The sequence below is a fragment of the Zootoca vivipara genome, chromosome 3, assembly GCF_965207765.1.
Source record: "Zootoca vivipara chromosome 3, rZooViv2.hap1.1, whole genome shotgun sequence".
NCBI lineage: Eukaryota > Metazoa > Chordata > Lepidosauria > Squamata > Lacertidae > Zootoca > Zootoca vivipara.
The window spans coordinates 1,974,526-1,996,317 of NC_142586.1; the positions used below are offsets into that span (position 1 = coordinate 1,974,526).

Here is a 21,792-nt window from a genome sequence, read left to right on the forward strand (position 1 = left end):
ACACCACAATTAATTGCTTCTCAGTTCTCCGTATATGTAGCCACATCCTCTGCCACATCTGTATCCCACAGAGGGGTGACCCATTCACTCCAGGACCACAGATTAACATTCACAAACAAATATGTTCCCAAAACCAAAGAAAGATTTTTCCACGCAGCAGGGCCACTACCCTGTACACTACATCATATGAACTATTGATGCGAATTCTGCATTACAGCCCCAGCATCTAGCAAGCTGCATCATGCCTTTTTGAAAAAGCCTCCAGGACATCCAGTACCCTCAATATATATACATATTTTTAAATTCATATTTTAATTTCAGGTCCAAGGAGACTGAACACATCGAAGTGAAAGCTACCATCCGCTGTTGTCGACACATTTAAATTCTCTGCTTCGCTCCTTTCTTATTCCTTGTAAGTTACATTTTGTCTTATATATACATTAATTGTTTTTAACGGTGGTGAAAATGTGCGCCATTAGCCAAAATAATACTCATTAAAAAGCAATTCATTCAAAAGTGACTGGCAAAAGATCTTTAAAAACTGCACATATCTTTTTTATATTTTACTGTATGCAACTTTTATACTTTTATAAAACCATATAAAAATGGAGTCCCCCCCCCCCATTTATGAACATTTCTTCACCCACCCATGTTTATTATTCTTGTTATACTAAATAGTGGTTGCCTAGAAACTTCTAAGTGCAACTGAAATTACAAATAAATTATAATAGTGAGTTGACACTACTATTTCAGAGTAGAAGTACATTGCTTTATATTAAGATGAAACCTTATTCAACTTTAGTGCCTGACAGAAGTCTAGAAAGCAGGAATACTGGACTTAATTGTTTAACAGTAGACACGACAACTTGTTATATGTCCCTATGGATTGTTATTAATTGTTTCTTTCAACAAAAAGCTCTAACCCTGAAAGAGACATGGAGAATGATAGTCATGTGACCATCTCAAGACGTGGTTAGCTTCCCTCTTCCCAAATATGTTCATTTGGATTCCCAGAGTTTTTCACTGCTCTCCCTGTGAGCAATTTTTCCTTTGGTCTTTTATTGGAAGAACTGTACTCTCAGGGACAGACCTATCAGATGCATGGAGTGTTGTATTTATTGTTATTTATTTAAAATATCTTTACCCCACCTCACCTCAAAAAAGGGTTCCAGAGCAGCTTACAAAGATAAAATACAAGAACATATCTGACATTGTGCAGATCATCTAAAAGATACAAAACAAAAGAAGGCATTGAGAGGGAGGGAGAAAGAAACACTCAGCCACTAGACCTCAGTGAACAAAGAAAAGGAGGAGCCAAAAGTTGCTCGTCTCCTACTGAGAGTGTAGGGACACTTGCTTCCTCTCTGCTGCAGCTTGATGAGATAAATGACTGCTGCCAGGAGATAGTGGGTGAGGGAGGAACATGATGCAGGTGGTTTAAAGAGATTACTAAATTCCTTTAGGGTGTGGGGAAATGTTACAGTATTATTTTCTTAAGTGATCCAGATCCTTTGTCTTCAATATATAGTGTACAAAGGTCTCTATTACAGATTTTTGCTTCTAGCTGTTCCATGCTCTAGTCCCAACCATACCTGGACTGCAGCTTCACATGTGTGACAAAGATAAACATATGGTAACAGTGCATTGCAAAGTAGACCCAGATTGGTCATGCTTGTGGAAAGTAAAACATTAATGCACACAGGGAAGAAGATTTAAGAGGTTTTCTGGTGCCTTGTATGGCAAGTTGAAGTATAACATAACCAACATAACCATCCACTCTTTGATTCTATGATTCATGCCATTGCGTCGTGTAACATTTATAGACCAATCAAAGTCAATTACATCCCATTCGGGGAGAAAACAGAGGGTTATGCATGGGCTTCTATCATAGTTTCTTCCTAAAGTTTGAAACACATGGCTGTCTTTCTTACAAGATGACTATAATATTTGATTAGCTTTCCCTGGTGGAAATTGGCTTACTCTGCGAGATGGAATCAGCAGAATCCAGGCAAGCACTCTCTCAGTTTCCATAGCTGTTCCAGATTTGTGTTGCTGCAGAATTGACTCCGTATATGTGCCAACTCAGTGTACTCAGTGTCTTGTCAAAGAAAGGACTCAGATTGTGGTCTTGTAAACGTCCATCACTGATATAGGTTAAAACTGAATGCTGAAGGCTTTTTGGGTTGCTGAGAAAATACAGTAATCATTTCTGAGGGGAACGAAAGGAAGCAAAAAGTGAAGAGAATGTCTAAGCTTTCTTACAACCCAATGTCACAGGAACATGCCTGGGGCAGGCAGTATTGCTGAAGTGAGCTCTGTGTCCTTCAGTCATGTTAATCCTTTTGGCTGAGACATTACATAACCATTCCCTTCCATATTTCTGTCCTGTCTGGCCTTTCAGCAGCCTTGGCTTCACGTTGTGCTAATATGAACATATCCCAAGCTGATATGCTTATTCATGCTGAATAAGGACACTGGATTCTTATCTCATTATACATGATCAAGCTTTCTTTAGCACCTCAGCCCTTGCTTTTTCCTGCAAGACCAATTGCAGTCGTTAATAGTTTACCACTCCTACCGGTATCAGCCAATCACCCATTCCCACCACCCTTCTGACTAATACCCCTCCCCACCCTCTGACTATACATAAGGGTCTGGTGACTTCTGTTTCAGTGTATTTGAAGAAGTGTGCATGCACACGAAAGCTCATACCTATGACAAACTTAGTTGGTCTCTGAGGTGCTACTGGAAGGATTTTTTTATTTTGGAGAAAGATTAGGTTTCGAGAGTCCTGGGGCCAGTTTGAAAGAGTGATCACATCTTATGGTGAATATAGTCATCCCACCTTCTCTCCTAGTAAACAGGCTTTGCAGGATTTTGTATCTTTCTGTCACAGGCGATGCGTTGCGACTACTCTAGAGTAACGACTCTCCAGACCTTTGCCTTTTCATGCTTGTATTAAGTGCAGGCTATTTACAGTGCTAGAGCTATACAGCAGTGTTCCTCAACCTTTTTTGGGCCACGGCACACTTGTTCTATGAAAAAAAATCCCGCGGCACACCAACTCTGTGCCGCCCTATATTTAGTTTAGTTTGGAGGGGAGACGCGTAAAGCATGCCACTGAAGAACTGCTGCGCGGTAGCCAGGCGGACCCACCAGGCACAGAGCCTGCGGAGCGAGCGGGGACACGTCATAAGCAGCCTGGGGGTGGCTTGCCTCAGGCCGCCCGGCCCAAAACCGGGCCTACAAGCCTGGTCTGCCGCCCGCCTGCCTACCCACCCTCACTCGCTCGCTCCTCCCGCCTAGCCACCCGCCGGCCTCCTTCTTCGCAAGCGGTACCTGCTGCTCAGGCGGGTGTCGCCGCCTCCGCGCCGCTTGGCCTCCCATCAGAAAGGCGACATCTCTCTCCCTCTGTCGCACCCGCCGCAGCGGTTGGGGAAGGCCGGCGAACGTGCGCACCTCCTCGGGCGGGCTCTCTGCGCCGGGCCTGCTCAGTCGCCGGTCGCCGCGCGCGCTCTCGCTCGGTGTCTGTCTGTCTGTGCAGCAGCCTCTCCGTCGTCGTCCTCTTCCTCCCCCCCTCCCGCAATCACTCACCGGCAGGCTGGAAGCGAGCGGGGGGGGGTGGGAGGAGGGAGGGGGAAGGCTGACCTCTCGCGAGAACAAATCACAGCCGTCGCGGGAATTTTCAAATTCTTGAGCTCCTGCTGTTGTTTCTTTTAAATTACGGCACGCACAGACCCCAGGCGGGCAGACGATAAGGGCGATTTGCATTGTCCTTTCCGGCGGGTCAGCGACGTGACAATGCAAATCGCCCTTCTCGTCGCGGCACACCAGCCAGCGTCTCGAGGCACAGTAGTGTGCCGCGGAACACCGGTTGAGAAACGCTGCTATACAGGATACATCCGCTCAGTCTGACCCAGAACCCTGGAATGGCGCGCTCCGCGTCCTCTTCCAACATAAGAGTCGGGGCACCCCAAATCTCCTCCCGCGTTTCCTCCTGCGTAATTCCGGAACCAGAGGGGAAAAGGGTCTCCTTTCCATGTTTTCCTTCTCCCCCTCTTCCCCCTCTCTCTCTTCCTCTCCCACGTGCAGCAGGGGCTCTCCTATGCTGCTAGAGCCCCGTCTCCTCCTTCCTCCTTTCTCACTGGACTCTTCCCCCTCCCCACTGATGCTACTGCTGGTGGAGGAACTGCTCCTCAGTATGGGGGGGGCTCTCTGTACCCTTTCCCCCTCACACTTTCCATTTCTAAATATCTCTCCCACAAGTTGTAACCATGATTGACTCATAATAGAACACAAGCCTAGAACCACTTCTGAAAAAGAACATAAGAGTAGCTCTGGTGGATCAGATCTAAGTCCAGCATTCTGCTTCAAGCTGTGGCCTTCCAGATGCCTTTGGGAAGCCCACAAGCAGGACATGAAGGCAAGAATTCCTCCCCTAATGTAGGTGACCAGAATCTGGTGTTGAGGAATGCTAGACTCCACCTGCCATGCAGGGGAATAATTGAGAAGGCCTTGCATATGGACAGAAGAACGTTGCTTTAGAACTGAGTAAGCAACAAGCAGCCTGCAGGGATCTGGGATAAAGAGAAAGCTGTAGGGCAGACCTGAAACAGGTCTAATTCCCATTGCTTCAAATTCTGTCCTATATGCACATATATGTGAAAGTAATCACTAGGAAGCAAGCAGCTGCTATAGCAAACAGTTATTTTTCTTGAACTCATTCCAGCATTTGGATCCTGGCCTGTTCCAGCAATTGGTCAGTTTTGCTTGCACATGCAAGACTGCTAGTTGCAGTGTCTAATGCTGATGCTGTTTTATATACAGAGAGAAAATGAAACATACAATCTAAAAAATAAGTTGCATTCTGCAAGCATATATAAATGTACCCAAGTTTGCCTTTTAGATATAAAAATGCCCTATTGTCAGTGGGTGTCTCAGAGAAGCTGACACTGCATTTTTAAAACATGTTTACATAGAGATCAGACCCACTGTTGTCAAATGGTCCCCCCCCCCAAATTGGGAGGAAGTGGGGATTCCCCTATTCCACCCACCACCACACCCCTTTTTGGTGCAGAAAAAAATTGAGAGATTTGGTGCAGAAAAAAAAGAGGATTTGCAGATATGCAGAAAGCATGGCTGACATGAAGAGGGAGAGAAAGAGAGAAGGAAGGCACCCCACGGCACCCCTGACCAATTGTTAAGTCACCCAAGGGTGCTGAGGCACACAGATTGAAAACCTCTGGTTTAGACAGATAAACAAGCATGTATCTAGTTATGACGAAGACTGTGAAATTCTCTTTTATACTTTAAAAAGAGGGGCCCTCCTACTCTGAAGCATGATTAGAATAGAATAGATACTTTATTGTCATTGTACATAGTACAACGAAATTGAATGCCATCCCATAAAAAACAAAATAAAAACACAATTACAGCCACACACATACATACATACACACCCATTCCAACTCCCTGGGATCATATTATTTAGTTACAGCATTTAAGATGGTTATAGCTCTTGGATAGAAACTGTTTTTTAATCTATTTGTTCTTGATCTAATTGTTCTGTATCTCTTGCCTGAAGGCAATTTATCAAATGAAAATACTCCCCTTAAAATATTTGTATCTGTACATTACACGAGAAAACAGACTGTCATTTCCAAGGTAATAGAAGGACATGATGCAAATAATTACTTAGGCACATCAGGAAATAAAAATTAGCTGCCTCATCCACACACTAGTGCTTCTCATCCCATTTCAGGAGGAGGAGGAGGAGTTTGGACTTGATATCCCGCTTTATCACTACCCTAAGGAGTCTCAAAGCTGCTAACAATCTCCTTTCCCTTCCTCCCCCACAACAAACACTCTGTGAGGTGAGTGAGGCTGAGAGACTTCAGAGAAGTGTGACTAGCCCAAGGTCCTAGCCCAAGCAGCTGCATGCGGAGGAGCAGGGAAGCAAACCCAGTTCACCAGATTACAAGTCCACTGCTCTTAACCACTACACCACGCTGGCTCAGCAAATAATAGCACCACACTGCAAGGTTCAATATTACAAACTATACGATGTAAACACCATCAAATCAAAGGGAAAATACCCCTTCCTTTTTTCTAAGTCTATAAGCAACAGAGTGAAGGTGAGATTTGCAGTGATTTGCTTCATATATTGCATATACGGTACCCACTGAATACAATAAGGTGAGGCGTGATCTGGCAAGCAATACTGTAGTTCCTACTCAGTTTACTTCCCAAGAGAGAAGCATTCAAGGGCTTTCACCTCAACTTTTATCTTATCGTACATACTGGTAATCAGTCTTATCTTTCAAGTCTACTTCTCATGTTTCTTTTTCCAGTGCAGAGACAATCTGATGTTCCGAAAAGTCTGTATCTTGTACTGTCTGATTTAATTTCACCATGATTTTGCAGAATTCAGCTTCCTGAGAATCTCAGCTTTCATTTGAAAAAATAAAAAAGGCATCTTTCTTGCCCTTACCTTGATGATGATATGCTTGAAAGTGCATCTGCTTGGTCAGATGTCAGAAGTTCATTGAAATGCTAAATAACATCTCCAGTGATTGGGAGAGTGGGGAAAGTGTGCAGGGCTTCTGTGCCTTGCATATGTCATTGCCCTCGATGCTTAAAAAGACACATACTGAATTTATAGTAATATACAAATTGATTTACAGTTAATCCATTGACTGCTTAATCAGTTAAAATATAAATGATTAATCAACCAAACATTCATCCCCAGGCGACACCATATCTAGACTGCCTTGAAACCACTCTTTTTGACACACAGGAAGTCAAAGAATAGATTTAGAACATTCTGGAAGAAACAGTTAGCAGCATACGTGAGATGAAGAGCTGAAATTGGAGTGCAGCTTTATCCTTTTAAATACTAATACCACCGTTTCACAGGACCTATTTTTTAATTTAAAAGTGCCAGTTCTACACAAGGACCACTCAGGTGTAGTAGACTGTACTCTTGCATACTTGTTTCGTCAAAAGTAATCATCTTTGCTCTAATGAAGGTTGACATTAGGGAAAGTGCTATATAAATATTAAATAGGGATCACATTTAGAGACAGAAGAGATCAGCATAATTGCTGTGCAATTTTTGAGTTTCCTTTTCCCTGGACTGGCCCCACCATTAGGCAGAGTGAGGCAGATGCTTGGATGGGGAGTTAGGCGGGGTGAGATATGGAGGGGCAGCAAAAGAGGGGCATAGAACTGCATGTGCCACATTGCCTGCCCTGACCTCCCAAGCTAACCTGCATACTGTAATTGCATTGTTTTAGCTACCAGTCCAATTGGCTTCTTTATGTAGAATGGGAGAGGAGTGGCATCTTACCCTGGGCTGATTCCAGCCCTTCTCCAACCTCTGTTGTCCCTGCATCTTGAAAGATGGGTCAGAGAGAATGTTGTTTGGCTCACTCTCAAAGGATCTCGGTCTAGTCATTGAGCCAGTATTAGCTCCTTGAAACCGTAGGGTACTCTATAGCATAAATGGAAGACGACTCATATGCAATGATTACATCAGAACAGAGATGAAAACCCACTTGCAGTCTTCTAAAGTTGTGGCAAACAAATCATACTTTGCCACCACTGTCTGTTCAACATAGTCCTGCAGAGATCTTTCATGTAGTGAAGGGCCTTCTGGGTGCAGACCTGGCGAGAGATTTATTATTAAATTCTATACTGTCCGTCATCCGAGGATCACGGGGAGATTTACAGTACAGTATAAACACAAAAATACATATTAAAAAACAAAACAACAATCCTCAAAGGATTAGTTAAGTAATTAGCAAATAAAGTCATTGCATCCATGCCTACTTTGATGCCAGTGTTATGACAGAGTGTGCCATATGGTCATGTCATGATGGATGCCTCACAGCTTGTGAAACATGACGATGTGTACCACCTACATGGAGGGATAAGTTCTACTATTTGTCTTCCAGAGTCATGCCTATCTTAGCTGATGAAAACTGCCAGGGCAGGGCTGGGTGTGTGAATCTTTGATGTCGTAAATACCTTTTTTTGGGGGGGGAGAATGATCTCTGCTATTTTAAAAGAGGCATTAGTGAGACTCATGGTAAGCGGCTTAATTTAGACATTTGGTTTGAGAGCTACCTCCCAGTTTTTAATGTTCCATTTTTGGTAAGCTGACGTGAGCAGGCCGTGTCAGGTGATACTAATCTGGTTTCAGGCCTAGTTTTGGAGCAGAAGCAGCCGTAATTGCCCAGATGGATGACTTATGCTGGAAATGGATGGACCTGTTGTCTAGGCTGGGATGTAGTCTTGTGGTAGCTCTGGTGCTTCTTGCATCAGTTACAGAAGGTGCTGCTGAGGAACTTATGGGGTGCCTCAGTTTTATTCTGTCTCCCATATGTTTTAACATCTACATGAAACCATAAAAAGATATCTGCATGCATAAGTGAATTGTGTGTAAGTGATGAGCACCTCACTGCGTCTCCAACTCATGAAGAGACCTTTGCCAGAGCCCAAAGGGGACATCCCCTTCAGGCTCCGGGGAGGGTCTCATTGTGAGCCGGAGGCACAGCAGGGCTTTGATAAGGCTCTTCAGGTCTCTCCCCCCACTTTCAGGTTTCTGGTGCCATGCATATGCATGGTCGCACATAACTTGAACACACATGAGATGCCTGTACACCAATTTTGATCCAGTGTCGCAGGCTGCCAGTGCCCAGTTTCCACGCCCAATTCAAAGTGGTCGAGAATTTTAAAGCCCCAAATAGTTTGGGGCAGGTTCCTTACACCTGTTTCAACCTGCCTGTACCTTAAGTTCTTCTCTAGAGGATCTGTTGAGATACCCACCTGCAGAAATCACTAGGAACTTTAAACACAGCCTTCTCTGCAGTGATCCCCAATTTTGGAACTTGATTCAGCATGAGATCAATTGCTCATCATGAAGAGGATAAATGAGCCAGCAGAGACAGCAAGGAGGATTTAGTGGTACTTGTAACATGGAATGGTACCTTCCATTGCATGACAGCTTCAGTTTCAGAAACTCCATGTCTATTCCATTTTTCTGGCATTTAAGTTCACCTAAATGGCCACTGGCAGCCATACAGCTCCAACATAGTAGTGAAGCTTTAACTAACCATAACATAGGATACCATCCCATATCATATCCACATTGAGTTTTTATATGTGTTATCCTTTATAGCTGCAATTTTCTGGTATTTTGGAGCTTGGATGCATATGGAAATCCCTTAATACAACATGTTAAACCAAAATATTTTTGGTTAGTTGAGTACATTGCAGGAGGTTGATTCCCTTGGTATGAAAAAGGATAGGACACAAAACTGAGGAAAGGCACATATGACATTCTGAATGTTGTCAAAGTCTCAAAGGCATGGCCTCTTCCATAGTTTCTCAAAGCGGATACAAAAATGGTGGGAAATCATTACAGTGATTCCCAAATGGTGATAGAAACCGGATGGATTTATTCCAAGGCTACTGGCAGTGGACGCTGGATACATTTTAGCCAAGAGGAAACCTCAGTGATCAAAGAATTAATCATAAGCATAGGCTTCTGCTTGTAAAACAACAACAAAGCTTAATAATAGTTTGATGAACCAGAGTTTTGTAAAACAATATTAACAGTGGTTAAAATGGTGAGATTGTGCCAAACTATCTTTTATGTCTAGGATGAGGAATACAGAGTTCTAAATCTCAGGGAGGGTCTATGCATGCACAGGTTTCCCTCTTCAGACCTTCTTCCAAATGTGCAGTCAGAGATGGACAGCGGGCATGGCCAGCTTACGTAGTTTTAATTGCACGATTTTTGACATCTGAACAGGGTTTCAGAACTACTATGGAAGGATATTTGTGAACGACTATGCCAAAATCAGTAAGTCAGTGAGTTTTGTTAGGAACTGCCTGTTTATTGCAGTGGTTAAGACTAGAAACTGTTTTTAAGCAAGGAAACCTGCAAGAGATTGTCATGATTCTGAATGGACTGATCTTTTAGAGTATTTGTTGCAAAATTTTCAGTTTCTTATCTGTAGTAGGAATTCAAATTATTCTATAATCAAATTTATGCAAACAATAAAGGTCATGCTGGCTTGTTCGTTTGGAATCTTAAAAAAAAGTTATTTAGTAATCCTTGAACTTGTCACATACATCAATGAGAAGTAGGTAATACCTTTGGCTTTCTTGTGTATTCCTTCCATCACATATATGAAATACAACTTCCATTATAAACAATCTAAGCCTACATTTAAAATGGGGGAACCTATATAACTGATTCCATATATTCAAGGGGCATTAGAGTTTTGAACGTGTCTAAAGTATCTCTGGATCCTAGCCCTTAGAAACTTGTGAATGTCCCCAGAAGAGGGAGACCAAAGTTTTTCTTATTAACTACAAATGGCTTCTACTTATCTGAGGAAACAAAATGCATTAAATTGATCTTCCTCTACGTTTCCCAACAGTTTCCCTCAGTTACATCCCTTGGCACCTGCCTGCCCCCCTGCCTGGAGTTTGGCTTTGTTGTTGCTGTTTTGTGGGGTGACATTGCCTGCAGTTTTGGGTGGACTATTGCCTCCTTTTTTCTGTGTTATTTATTTTGGGAGTGTAAATAGCTGTTATGCTCGAGGCATGGGCGTACCCAGGATCAAAGCTAGGGGGGGCACATCAGCCACGCCCCCCAGCCACCCAATTGGCTAGCTGGCAATGATGTGGCCAGGATCCCCCCAGGAGGCATGGTCAACGTCCACGCCCCCCAGAGAAAAGGGGGCCGTTTGCAAGGCAGCACACGGAGCCACCCACGCTTGCACTCCTGCCTCGCCCGCGCCTTTAACGGCAGCGGTGACTAAAACGAGGCAGCAGCAGCGAAGCTGTGCCGTGGAGCATTGTGGGGCAGCACTTTCTGTGCTGTGCTCGCTGTGACTTGAAGGAGTGTGGGCTGAAGTTAGCCCAGGTCCAAGTCCAGGTTTTTTTCAACGGAGGCAGCTTTGCTGCCGCTGCTGCTGTTTCGCTTCAGCCAAGCAGGCTGAGGCGGAGCACAGCAGGCAGCGTCCCTGCTTGTCCTCTCCAGCTGCCCTGCTTCTAGGGGGGGCAGCTGCCCCCCTGCCCCATGCTGGGTATGCCCATGGCTCGAGGGGCTGTTGCATGCCAGAGTGGTCTGAGTATCACTAGTTTTTCTGATGTGAATTGAGCACTTTGCGCTGCCCACAGCAGTTTCTTAGATTTCCAAATCTCCTCCCAGACCCGAAAAGGTTGGGGACCCTGATTTACATTAAAGCAGAGCTTTCCAAACTGTGTGTTGCAACACGTTAAGTGTGTCGGCTGCAGTGTGGCACTGGAAAGGGATTAGTTTTAACTCTGGTTTGCTAGTAATACTCAATTACTGTGTCACGAAATGATGCATGTCTGAAAAGTGTGTCACCAACATGTAAAGTTTGGAAAGGTCTGCATTAAAGGCTAGATTTTTTTCCTAAGCTTAAAATACACACTTTTTACAACTATGCTCTGAGAACTTTGCACTGATCTACAAGTTTTAGCAGGATGATTAATAAACTGCATGGCATTAATTTAGAAATTTGATGACATGAACTCTCTTACACAAAAAAAAATAGTCTATAAGACATAGTGCTACAGTGTGAACTAAGAACTTGTTTACATTTTTCTGTATGACTTGTGTTGGGAGGGGTGTTGTCACTGCAATTCTATCCTAAGTGGGGTTACTTTCGAGTTGGAGTGCACAGAACTGAACTCTTAATTCTGTTGCATTTGGGTGAGAGAGGAGTAGATGAGCTGAAAGTGCTGGAGGGGGCAAGGGGCTCCATACTTTTTAGATGAAAAATGGACTGGGAATAGAATACTAGCTCTCCCATACACTTTGCTATTATATAAGCAAAATGAGTCTGCTGCTATGGACATAAAACCAACTCAAGCGAGTCTATTTTAAGTTTATACATAAATTGTTTGAATGTACAAACATGCCACAACAATGCTCTCAAACTACACTGCCTTTTAACAGTTTAACCTCAAACTTACTGTACATGAGAGCTGGATTGACCTTTGGAATTCTTGTCCCGTTAATAGCAATTATTACATTGATTTTGGTAATGAAGTGGCTATCAGAACTAGCAGATGTCTTGTAGAATTTAGACTGGCTGACAGCTGGAGACGATATGCAAGGATCCGTTTCCTTGTATTTGTGCTGAATTCTAATGAGAATTTACTCCAGCAAACCCCTAGAGGAGATTCTGTTTTGGTGCACTAATTGCTTGTGTGTGTAATTATGCCAAATGTAGATGAGAAACTGAAGCCCTAATTTGTCCTGATGATAGCGAAGGAAGAACAGGAAAGCAACAAAGCAATTGGGGGGCTTCCAGACAAAAGAGTTAATTTTTGAATGAGTTCGTGAACATATGCTTTTCACAGAGTCCACACAACATTGTGGGCATCAAAATGTTAGCCTTTTATTTATTTATTTATTTATTTATTTATTTACACACACACACACACACACATATCCAGATTTCCTCTTAATGTAAAAAATCTGACAAGTAAAAATAACCCACCCACCCCGCCAGAAGATTGTTAGTGTATTTTTTTTTTAGTTTTCCTTTTGTCACACGTGATGTTTCAATAAGCAGCCTCATATCACCACACCCCTAATGTCTATTTGCCCCTCACCTGAGCACAGTAGATGGTCATTCATCGTGCCAATTTCCTCCAACTGCTGTATGCTGAAAGTACATCTATAATCTATAATTCCGCCACCTCTGTACAACTCTTAAACAAACCTTATGCAAGTCAGGTAAATACCACTCTAAGTTCTACAAGATCTCAGTATTAAAAAACACACAAAAAAAACAGGAATGGATATTGCCTCTGGCAAATAACCACAAGCTTCCATTTTTCCTCTTGTGAAGCAGAATAACTAAGGTTATTGTTATTATTGTTTATTAAATTTGTATACCACCCTTCATCCAAAGATCTCAGGGCGGTTTACAACAGAAAAATACAAAACAGCTAGTAACATTTGTTCTCGTGTGCTTCCTGGGATTATTTTTAAAGGTGCACACAGGTGCAGATATGCCTCTGTACATGCCCAGAATGTAAAGAGGGCTGGCAGACCTGTAATTGAGGAGTGGGCCAGGAATATACAAACCAAGCAGCCAAAACCCACCCACCGGACCGGAGAAAGAGGGCAAGCACCAGAATAGCCACGGCTGAAGAATCGGGAATATGGTGGGGGCTAAGGTGCCAAACCCACCTGGGGGAAAGGATCTTCACGACCCGTTTACACGGAAGGCCCTTGTCTGCAATTGCAAACGCCCTCGTTGGCATCTCATCCGCGGGGTTTACAGCAGAAACCCTACCAGGGACTCCAGTGGCATCCTGCACCTGCTAAGGTGCCTTAAAACCCCCATCCCGGCCACCTCACACCGTCGAGCCCTTTTAGGGACGTGCTTAGCCCGAGCGGCTAAGGGAAGTTTGAGCAAGTTTGTGTGTTCAGATGCGGCCGCAATGGGCGTGTTTCCTCGTTAGATCCGCAGCTGCTGTTTCGCGGGAATTGCCAGCCTTGCGTTTCCCGACGGCCGCGTTTCTCGCGCGCGCGGTTTTTGCCGTGCTCTTCTTTGCTTTCCCAATTCGCCACCCGCTCCCTCCTTTCCTAAACTTCGAGCAGGCGCAGGGACGGAGCGCAACTCTTTCGGGCTCCCTTTCTCTTTCTGCCTCCCCCCGAGCGCTCGAGGCCTGTCTCAGAAGCGGCGGAGGGGCCGCCCAGGAGGTGGAGCCTGGCTCTCCTCGCTCGCTCGCTCCTTTCCCCGTTTCCCGTCTGTTTCCTCCGGTGGCAGCGGCAGCGTGGCCGCCTGAAGGGCTGCCTTCGGTTCCTGCGCGAAGCGGGGCGAGAGGCTGGCGGGAAGCGGAGCAGCCTCGGAGGCACCAGAGCAACAAGTCGCCGCGCCCCCCGCGCCCATCCGACGAGGCCGGCGCCCTGCCCTCCCCTCGGAGCAGGTAGCCTTCTGGCCACCATGTCCCCCGGCACCCGGGGAGGGGGCCGTCTAGCTCGCGGGCCCGCGTCGCTGCTGCTGCTGCTGCTGCTGGGTTAGGCATTGCCAGCATTGTGCCTTCGAGACCGAAGCGGGCATTGCGAGACCGCCGCGCTCTCTTTCGGAGTCGCACCGCGAGCGAGGGAGTGAGTCACCCTCGCGCGCAAAGGAGGGAGGAGGGAGGTCGGCGGAAGCGGCGTTGGCGGCGTTTCCACCCTCCCTTTCCCGGACTTAAACTCGCCCTTCCCTGCTGCCGTCGGGGAGAGCCCGGCGAGCCCAAGGAAGCTGCGCGCCCCGCCGCCAGGCCTCGAGCGCGCTGCTCCGGCAGCTGCTGTCGCTTCGTCCCGCACCGGCCTCGTTCCCGGCGAGAAAAGCGGAGGGAGCCGCACCTGGGGGTGGAGAGGCACGCCGGACCGCCGCTGCTGAAGCGGCGCGCCACCGGAGCAGCCGCGGCGGGTTCTGGAGCCCCCGACGAGGCCATCGCCACCTGAAAAGCGATGGTGGCGGATCCACCGACGAGGGCACGAGTAGGAGCAGCAGCGGCCCTGGCCATTGTCTGCCAAGGTAATGCAAGCCTCAGGGCCTCCACCCCCAAGGTGTGTGTTTGTGTGGATCGAGGGGTGGGGTGGGGAAAGGCAGGCCGTCGGAAGGGGTCACGCGCAAGGAGTTGGCGCCCTTCCTTTCACAGGCTCAGGCGGGCGCCCTCACGCCGCAAGCCTGCTTCGGATGTTTTGCTCGCTTTCCGCCCCGCTCCCTGGGTGCTTAAGGCTTGGACGTGGAAAATTCTAGCTCAGACTGTGGCTTCAAGAATGGGCGTTGAGGTCTACAAGACAAACTGGGGAATTTCCTCCTCGGGCATCCTAGGTGGCCGCGTGGAAGCCGCCAGCAGTGAGAGATACTCATATTTGTGGCGTCGAGATTGGAGCCTGTCTTGTTCTGGTGTGCTTCTTCTGTTCCCCTTCTCTTTCTCTTACCCCAGGCACCCCCAAACTCGGCCCTCCAGATGTTTTGGGACTACAATTCCCATCATTCCTGACCAATAGTTCTGTTAGCTAGGGATGATGGGAGTTGTAGTCCCAAAACATCTGGAGGACCGAGTTTGGGGGTGCCTGTCTTACCCCATCCGCCCCTTGCAGTCCGCTGCCTGTCCGACCTGCACAGTCCATTCATCAACCTTGTCTGTATTGTATTCAGGAATGGTAGAGATCATGTGGGCACAAGTGAAAATGTAGAGGGGTTTTGTCTACAAAGACATTTAGGTTGCAATCCCATACACATTTACTTTTACATTTGATTGGGGGGGGGCGACTTCTAAGTGCATATGTATATTGTTGCCCTGTTGGGAGGGGGCGAGTTGTTGACAAAGGGTGATGGTGAAATCTGGATAATAAAAAGAAGTTAAGCCAGATTTCTGCTGCTGTTATTCAGGTGTCAACATGACACAGAGCTGTTTCTGTAACTCGTGCTTGAGTGAAAAAGTATGTTGGCCTTGAGATTTGTTTTCTACTCTCACACTAAACAGGGCTCCCCCTAGTTACAAATTTGAAAGGAGGAATATAGCAGGCGCTTGCCCTGGCTGTTCTTACTTCCTGATCTGGCATTGGTCATGAATTACCGTATATTGAAGAAAATTGCAACACAGAGCCCTTGTTGTGAAGTGGGGCAGTTCTATTGACAGTTGCCCCTTGGAAGCTTCAGCCCTCTGCTGTAAAGTGGAAAAATAATTCTCTCTAAATTGGAAGTGGCAAGCATAATCCATGCCAATTTGCTCTTAACACAATAATGTATAGCAGAAATTGTTTTAAAATCCTTTAGCATGACCTCCAGATAACAGCCTACCATGGTGTAGTTTAACGATTAACTTTAGGATTCAGCTAGGTAATATGGAATTGGTTAGATAAAGGGAATCCTTGATTCTTTTGTACTCTTGAATCTTTCCATTCTTGCCAAAGATCACAAAAATTACGTGTTGCAATTAGTTTTTGTTATGTTATGAAGCACTTTATTAAAAGTGGTAAATACCACTGTTTCATAGATAGGGATATAGTCATGGTTATTTATGTTTTCTTACCTCTACCTCTAACTAGTCACCTGCATGACAACAGTAATATTAGCTTTCATAAAATGCCCCATGCTGTAGGTTTTTCCCATTAAGTGTCATTTAATTTTCATAGACAATTTTGATTTTCTTTTTTCTTAGACTTGAGTAGATTATATCTGGTATAGCCTAGGTGAAAGGTAGCAAAAGGGTGTCTTATGAGGCTTCTCATAATCCAATGGACTATTTCCATAATTCCCTGGTGTGATAGTGTTATCAGGGTGTTAATAGGCCTTCCCCTTTATGTCACATGCTGGGTCAGATGTAAAACAACCTGGAGAAAAGTTGCCATGCTGCAGGTAGTGAGGGATCAACTGGCTGCTTAAGAGTCTGGTTGCAAAGAGTAGCATGTAGCCATTGTAGAAAAATAACTTTTAACATAAGCAAAGGGGAAGGCAAAGGCGCTGGAATTTTGTGCCAACTTGGGAGATGTTTGTGATATACATGAAAGAACCTCGGCCTGCTATAAACATGTCAACAGCATTCCTCAGGTTCTGGGACAGAACTTATTACAGACTTACTTACCTATGTGTCCACACTGACCTTGAGGAAGGGAGGGTGTTTGTTTATTGTGGATATCCTCACCTGTTTTGTTTTGTATGTTACAATCAAAAATATTTTTTTTTAAAAAAAAAGGTTGGGGAAAAGGGGACTGCTTAAGAGTCTGAAGTAACCTTCCTCAACCTGGTACCAGCCCAATGTTTTGTGTACTTTAAACTCTCATCACCCCCAACCAGGATGCTTAATCCTTAGGATTGATGGAAGTTGTAATCTAAAACCAATGGTGGGCACCAGATTGGGGAAACCTGGAATGGTGGGGGAGAAGGGACTGTTGGCAAGGGAGTGGTTCTGGAAAGTATGGAAGGCAGTAGCAGAACAACAGCACACTGATTGGAGCCGAGGCAAACTGAAGAGAATTACAGTATGGTGAATCCCATTCCTGGCTATAGGAAGTACTGAAGCTCAATAATTGCGACCATTCTGTTTACAGACACTGGTAAATGAAGGCAACTGCTCAGTTTCAAGTGTCTTCCAAATATGCTGCTTGGTAGTATTTGCATATGTGCTTTGATGAAGGAAGCCTTGGGGTTCTTTGTGCATGACACAGATTAAAGGTAGATTACAGAAACTGAAAAAAGAGTGTTTATGCTTGGAAGTCAATCCTGTTTAGTAAATCCTTTGTAATAACTCAGTGAAAGTTATTACTGAATAAAGGTTTAAGTGTACATCAAATGTTGAGATTTATGGACAAAGGACAAAACAAACATAGAGAAGTGTGTTTGTTAATGCATAGCTCTTAGATGCCACTCTACTTTTTCAGACTTTGAAATCTATATGCTATTTTGTAGTTAATCAGGATTGTAAAACTCATGAGTCTGCTAGTCTGACACACACGCACGCACTTTAAGGAACAAGTTATAATAAAAGGTGAGAATCTCTTAGAAGACCATGTTCTTAAAAAGTCAGGATGTTCTGTGTGGGTGGATCAAGGGGATTTAAAATCATGCTTTGAATTGCCAGGGGAAAGGGCTGATTATAAAATGTCCTCAATGTTTAACCCTGTCTTGGTTGCTCTAACAATTAAAACTTACAGGATCATCAAACTTTAGAGTTGGAAGGGACCATGAGGGTAATGTAGTCCAACCCCTGCAATCTTTTTGTCTAACATGGGGCTCAAACCCATAACTTTGCGATAAAATAAACTCATTCTCATCTAACATTATCAGAGAACCTCTGGTCATACTTCTGGGAGTGTAGCCCACACATGTGAGCTGCAATGATTTGTAATTGCTTGGGGCAGCAATTGTGAAATTAAGGATTTAAGCAAGTATGCCAAGCAGCATAACACATGAAGACTTAAGTTTGGGCACTATCCAGAAGCGAGGACTGCTAGATACAGTAGTAAATACCTAACAATACACCACACATTTTAGGGTGGGCATACTTTAGGCCAGAGGTCCCCTACGGCCCGCGGGCCGGACACGGTCTAATGGACCGATTTATCCGGCCTGCGGTGCCCCCCACAGGCTGCTTTTAGTGGCATGGCGTGGCGGCCCACTTCCGGATCACCGGAGGACCGGAAATAGCTCGCGCACATGCGAAAGCGTCATTTCCGGTGCACTTCCGGGGGGGGGGGAGGCCCCGTGTGCATGCGCACAAGCCATTTTCGGCTCTCCGGAAACCCAGAAGTGCGCCAGAAATAACGTGTGCGCAGGTACATGGGTGTGCGCTCCCCCGGCCCACCGTGGGATCGGCGCTTTGGGCACCGGCCCAAAGTGCATTAAGTCTGGGGACCCCTGCTTTAGGCTGATGGGGTCTATTTCATTTTTTCATTCCAGAGCCCCAGATCCACTAGCTGGAGTTGCTCAAAAACAGCAACATAAACATAAGGGTTAGTTGTGGCAATTCATAAAATAGCAGGTCAGATTTTAGCTGAATGCAGTAGGCCTTATAGTCCTTGGTAGGCCAAAGATTGTATCTGGAATATTCAACAGCATACGCTGCATGTTTACCCAGAAGTAGCCCTGTCAAGTTTCTAGACTTCATTCATTGTGTAAGTGCTTACCTTTTTAAAGCCCTAATATAGATTGGGACCCAAGTACTAAAGTAGTGCCTTCAGCCAAATGAACTGGCCCATATGCTAAGTAGACCTTTGGAGAACCTTTTCTCTCTATCTCTGCTTTTTTTGGGGGGGAGTAGCTTCCTGCCTCTGGAATGTCTTCCTTAGGGAAGCTTCTGGCACAGGCTCTTACACATTAGTGTTGTTATGCAAATGCCTGCTTATTTCCCCAGGCCAGCTTGGCTGAATTTAGTTTTATTGTGCTGTTGCAATTTTATGCTTTTGGTATTTTTTGCCCTTTGATTTTATTGTTTCTAACTGCTTTATTTATTTAATTTCTATACTGCCCTATACCCAAAGGTCTCAGGGCGGTTCACATAAAATAACAAATATATAAAATGAAAGCAAAAATTGTTGTTGTTGTTTAGTCGTTTAGTCGTGTCCGACTCTTCGTGACCCCATGGACCATAGCACGCCAGGCACTCCTGTCTTGCACTGCCTCCCGCAGTTTGGTCAAACTCATGTTCGTAGCTTCGAGAACACTGTCCAACCATCTCGTCCTCTGTCGTCCCCTTCTCCTAGTGCCCTCCATCTTTCCCAACATCAGGGTATTTTCCAAGGATTCTTCTCTTCTCATGAGGTGACCAAAGTATTGGAGCCTCAGCTTCACGATCTGTCCTTCCAGGGAGCACTCAGGGCTGATTTCCTTAAGAATGGATAGGTTTGATCTTCTTGCAGTCCATGGGACTCTCAAGAGTCTCCTCCAGCACCATAATTCAAAAGCATCAATTCTTCGGCGATCAGCCTTCTTTATGGTCCAGCTCTCACTTCCATACATCACTACTGGGAAAACCATAGCTTTAACTATACGGACCTTTGTCGGCAAGGTGATGTCTCTGCTTTTTAAGATGCTGTCTAGGTTTGTCATTGCTTTTCTCCCAAGAAGCAGGCGTCTTTTAATTTCGTGACTGCTGTTACCATCTGCAGTGATCAAGGAGCCCAAGAAAGTAAAATCTCTCACTGCCTCCATTTCTTCCCCTTCTATTTGCCAGGAGGTGATGGGATCAGTGGCCATGATCTTGGTTTTTTTGATGTTGAGCTTCAGACCATATTTTGCGCTCTCCTCTTTCACCCTCATTAAAAGGTTCTTTAATTCCTCCTCGCTTTCTGCCATCAAGGTTGTGTCATCTGCATATCTGAGGTTGTTGATATTTCTTCCAGCAATCTTAATTCCGGCTTGGGATTCATCTAGTCCAGCCTTTCGCATGAAAGCAAAAATAACAATCCAATAACCCCCCTCTCCCCCCCAAAAAAGGACCAGCATTTTTGGTTACTGTACTTGAAATGTGGTTACTTGATTTCCCTTTCAGATAAGAAAAAACTTAACATGCTGGCTCTTTACACATTTGTAGAATCATGGCTATTAAATTATCTTCAAGAGTTTCTTCATGTGCATCTTTAACCAGTGACTCAGCTGACACCTCACAGTAAGCCAAGGGTTGCTAGTGTGGCACCCATGGGCAAACATGTGCTAGCAGAGGCCTCCCCCACTTTCCCTGGTGTTTCCTTTTTGGATGTCAAGTGGAGAGACAGCGGAGAGTGGGAATAAGAGAATAGAAGGAGGACAAAGTGTGACAAAACAAGCCATCGTTCCTTTGGTCACCTGCAGGCCATTGAACCTGGCCATTGTGTACAGTGGACAGAACAACATGGATACCGGTAATAAACAAATGCTATACTTGTAGAGTAACCAATTTTACTCTGGAAATTAGTGCTAGCATTGGTGGCAACAGCTAGATAAGTCGAACATTTAGAACATTTAGATGCAGCACAGAAGATGAATAATGAAATGTTGCATTACTGTATATTCAGCTAAGAAAAAATAAGAGCAGAAACCCCTTGAGAGGCAATTGGTATTTAATCAAATAGAAGTCCTAACCAGTGTTTTAATGCTGGTTGGATTTTTTTAAAAAAGAAGAGGGAAACTTGATGAAATAATTTCATCATCAGTAGCTTAGTATAGAGCCTAATTAGACATTAGTAGAATGTTGTTTGGCATGGTTAAATATTTCTGAGGTCTACTCATGGAAAACATCAAGGCTTTATTTCAGGCCCCTAAAGTATAATGTGGGTGATCCACTAGCAGAATGCAGCACCTCTTCAACAGTTGTTGGATAAACTGGGACTAAGCTCACCTGCATTGTGCATGATCCCATTCCAGGAGTGCTGAGCATGAGCAATAACTGCTCTTTCTTTCCATTTTTTGTTGGCCATCTCACATGGAAGGGGAGGACGTAAGCCAAGCAGCCCAGTTTAGTTCAGAAAGCATAAGAGTACATGGTATAGAGCAGGTGTCCAACAGGTCAATCGCGATCTACCTGTCGATCGTGGGATGTACCTGGCCGGTCCTAGTCAATCGTGGGACCCTGATGCCCCCCCAAGCAAGCAAGCAAACAACAAACTCAACAACTTTGACTGATCCTACCCCCCAATAAAAGCTCCACAACTTTGGCTGATCCTCCCCACCAAAAGCTCAACAACTCCAGTCATTCCAATGGGTAGATCACTGCCAGTTTTTTTAATAGTGGGAGTAGATCGCAGTCTCTTGGAAGTTGGACACCCGTGGTATAGAGATATGGAGGACAAGCATGAGGGCTTTGTGGTTGGTTTTTTTCTTTTCGTTCCATAGTTGAAGAGTTTGGGTTCATCACTGTGGAAAGCTTGTAATCTTAGTCACTATGACACTTGGAAAGTGTTTCATGATTCATTACTCAATCCTTTCTTTTTGACACATCATTGACTATTCAGATGTTACTAAGAATCTGAACACATGATGGATGCATAAGATAATGCAACACAGGGCTGGCCCTTCTGAGCTGCCCTCTCATTGAATTGCTGATACTCTTCCACAAACATAGTCAAAGCAATTGTAACTGGCTGGTTGTGTTTACCTATTCACAACATCACTGCTTATCTTGTTAGATGGTGATGCATTGCAAACAGTAATATTTGGGTTAAAGGTCTGTTCTTTGCTGGTGGAAAAAAACCCAAAAGTTTCAGAAGAGGCAGCCAAGCAACTAGTGACCCATTTAACCCCTCTTGTCTTTTCT

The 21,792-nt window shown here is 44.9% G+C and overlaps 1 protein-coding gene across 6 annotated transcripts in view; it reads left to right on the plus strand.

Moving 5' to 3' along the window:
• The first annotated feature begins 326 nt into the window (after nt 1-326).
• Nucleotides 327-21,792, plus strand: part of B3GNT2 (UDP-GlcNAc:betaGal beta-1,3-N-acetylglucosaminyltransferase 2) — a 36,099-nt gene continuing 14,633 nt past the window's right edge. For 2 of the 6 annotated variants that reach the window (XM_088665493.1, XM_035110437.3), the window contains exon 1: nt 12,429-14,588. The gene's annotated coding sequence lies outside the window, so the exon portion shown is untranslated. Of the gene's footprint in view, nt 413-12,428; nt 14,621-14,647; nt 14,964-21,792 lie in introns of those variants that run through there. The other 4 variants (XM_060272310.2, XM_035110439.3, XM_035110441.3 and 1 more) reach the window with 4 other exon arrangements.